The following is a 3239-nucleotide window of genomic DNA, read 5'->3' as shown; positions in this document are numbered from 1 at the left end:
CAACCAATCACTTACCTGCATCCTGCTGACGTCATACTTGGATTACTTTTTACCTCTATCCCGGAACCTGGATTGGTACGCCTCCGGTGATCCCTCGCAGGTCCGCTGCCTCTCCGGTCTCGGGGCTCTGGGTCTCGCTGCTTCGGGCTGCTGTTTAAGTAGCTCTGCCGCCTCTGGTGCTCCCTCGCAGGTCCGCTGCGTCTCCGGTCTCAGGACTCTGGGCGTCGCTGCCTCGAGCTGCTCTTTAATTAGCTCCGCCACCTCTGGTGATCCCTTGCAGGTCCGCTGCCTCTCCGGTCTCGGGGCTCTGGGCCTCGCTGCCTCGGGCTGCTGCTTAAGTAGCTCCGCCGCCTCTGGTGCTCCCTCGCAGGTCCGCTGCCTCTCCGGTCTCGGGGCTCTGGGCCTCGCTGCCTCGGGCTGCTATTTAAGTAGCTCCGCCGCCTCTGGTGCTCCCTTGCAGGTCCGCTGCCTCTCCAGTCTCGGGGCTCTGGGGCTCGCTGCCTCTGGCTGCTCTTTAAGTAGCTCCGCCACCTCTGGTGCTCCCTCGCAGGTCCGCTGCCTCTCCGTATACCAGTATAGCTTCGGGGAAATGTTTAGGTTGTGAGTTCGAGCCTCATCTATAGCAGCCAATGTTTTTGCTCTTAGTTTCCTCAGGGCCACCGTGTTGCAATAACGGATGGGAGTTTAAAAGGATCCCTTCAGTGTTACTTATTGACAGGAGGGAAGGTGGGGCCAATTTCAACTGTTAAACCAGCAAATATCAGGCAAAGAATAATGTGCAGGAAATAGATTCGATTTCAAATCAGTGACAAAGCCTTTGGAACAAACGAGAAGCTGTGTAAACTCACCGGTAATCTGTACATGTTTCCGACATCATGTTGAACACAAACAACGATTCACCTGACCATAATGTTGAGGATTCCAAGGACTGAAGTCACGTACAGACAATCGCCGAAAAACCATATCCACAGTTAGGTGGTCGCCGACCTTCTTGTTATGGGGAGAATTGTGAGCAGATTCAGGGAAACGGCTCATATAAAGAAGTGGATTTAGGAAAATATAAACATATTTCAAATGAATGAACAGGTCCTCTGCGAATTGGGTTCGCACCAGCGCAGGGAAACCCAATACAACTTCGAGCCCAAAATCGGCGGCTCGTTGGTCTAGAGATCTGATTCTCGCTCAAGGAATTTTGCTACATAAGAATGCGAGAGGTCCCGGGATCTCTACCTACAAGAGATGATTGAACCAGGGCCCTGTTGTACTTTAGACAGAAGTGATAACCGCTACACTTCGGAAACTGCTGCTCTTTAAATAATTAGAGAAGCAGCTCAGAACAGCAATTATCAGCTACAAATACTCTTACTCTGCGATACGGGTTCCGTTGCGTGTCAAGGAGTGAACTTTAAGAAAACTCTTTATTTTAATGAGTAAAACTCATTAGACTGTGTGAAAAGTTAATTGTAATCGTCATTAATCACCGGATAACTCACATGGTTACCGAATCATGGGCAAAAGTTTAAAACGTTTCTTGCGTTTTGCATGTGATGAATTTTTATCGGTTCTCATTTTGCAGCCCGTATTTTAGGAGTTGGGTAAAAATGTTCAGTGTTTTTGGCACAAGGATCTGGTGCAGCCGTTGGTAAATTCACCAGCTCGCTAACACATGAGAAATCACCTGCTTCACTCTTTCATATAAACCCAGCCAATGCACCTCAATTAAACAACATTGCGCCCCCGCACGATTAGACAACCTGAAATGTGCAAGTAAATGAGCACGGATAACTAATGCGCATCAAGCGCAGCTCTAGTGGCGCAATTGGTTAGCGCGTGGTACTTATATAACAGTATAACTTCGGGGAAATGCCGAGGTTGTGAGTTCGAACCTCACCTAGAGCAGCCAATGTTTTAGCTCTTAGTTTCCTGAGGCCCACCGTGTTGCAATAACGGATGGGAGCTTCAAAAGGAGCCCTTCAGTGTTACGTATTGACAGGAGGGAAGGTGGGGCCAGCGCAGGGAAACCCAATGCAACTTCGAGCCCAAGATCGGCGGCTGGTTGGTCTAGAGATCTGATTCTCGCTCAAGGGATTTCGCTACTTAAAAAGGCGAGAGGTCCAGGGATCTCTACCTACAAGAGATGATTGAATTCGGGGCCTGTTGAACTTTAGACGGAAGTGATAACCGCTACACTTCGGAAACTGCTGCTCTTTAAATAATTAGAGGAGCAGCTCAGAACAGCAATTGTCAGCTACAAATACTCTTACCCTGCGATAGGGTTCCATTGCATGTCAAGGAGTGAACTTTAAGAAAACTGTTTATTCTATTAAGTAAAACTCATTAGACTGTGTGAAAAGATTGTTGTAATCGTCATTAATCACCGGGTAACTCACATGGTTACCGAATCATGGGCAAATGTTTAAAACCTTTCTTCCGTTTTGCATGTGATGAATTTTCATCGGTTCTTATTTTGCAGACCGTATTGTAGGAGTTGGGTAAAAATGTTCAGTGTTTTTGGCGCCATGATCTGGTGCAGCTGTTGGTAAATTCACCAGCTCACTAACACATGAGAAAACACCTGCTTCACTCTTTCATATAAACCCAGCCAATGCACCTCCATTAAACAACATTGCGCCCCCGCATGATTAGACAACCTGAAACGTGCAAGTAAATGAGCACGGATAACTGGCACACATGAAGCGCAGCTGTAGTGGCGCAATCGGTTAGCGTGTGGTGCTTATATAGAAACATAGTAGATAGGAGCAGGAGTAGGCCATTCGGCCCTTCGAGCCTGCTGCGCCATTCAATGAGATCATGGCTGATCATCCAAATTGAATACCCTGTCCTGCCTTCTCCCCATATCACTTGATCCCTTTAACCTCAAGAAATATATCCAACTCTTTCTTGAATATATTTAATGAACTGGCCTCCACCGCCCTCTGTGGCAGAGAATTCCATAGGTTCAGCACTCTCTGGGTGAAGAAATTCCTCCTCATTTCAGTCCTAAATGGCTTACCCCTTATCCTTAGACTATGACCCCTGATTCTGGACTCCCCGGCCATCAGAAACATCCTTTCTGCATCTAGTCTGTACAGACCTGACAGAATTTTATAGGTTTCGATGAGATCCCCTCTCAATCTTCTAAACTCCAGTGAGTATAAGCCCAATTGACACAATCTCTCCTCGTACGTCATTCCTGCCATCCCAGGTATCAGCCTGGTGAATCTTCGCTGCACTCCCTC

General features: G+C 47.6%; 1 non-coding gene across 1 annotated transcript; it reads left to right on the top strand.

The window, feature by feature from the left end:
• The first annotated feature begins 1804 nt into the window (after positions 1-1804).
• trnai-uau (transfer RNA isoleucine (anticodon UAU)) lies at positions 1805-1899 on the top strand. The gene is made up of 2 exons: positions 1805-1842; positions 1864-1899. It is a non-coding gene; the product is annotated as a tRNA-Ile (tRNA).
• The last annotated feature ends 1340 nt before the right edge of the window (positions 1900-3239 follow it).

This window comes from Somniosus microcephalus, chromosome 4 (assembly GCF_052327205.1).
Source record: "Somniosus microcephalus isolate GS21.2 chromosome 4, FLI_Smic_1.0, whole genome shotgun sequence".
Taxonomy (NCBI): domain Eukaryota; kingdom Metazoa; phylum Chordata; class Chondrichthyes; order Squaliformes; family Somniosidae; genus Somniosus; species Somniosus microcephalus.
This window is presented reverse-complemented; position numbering and strand designations above follow the sequence as displayed.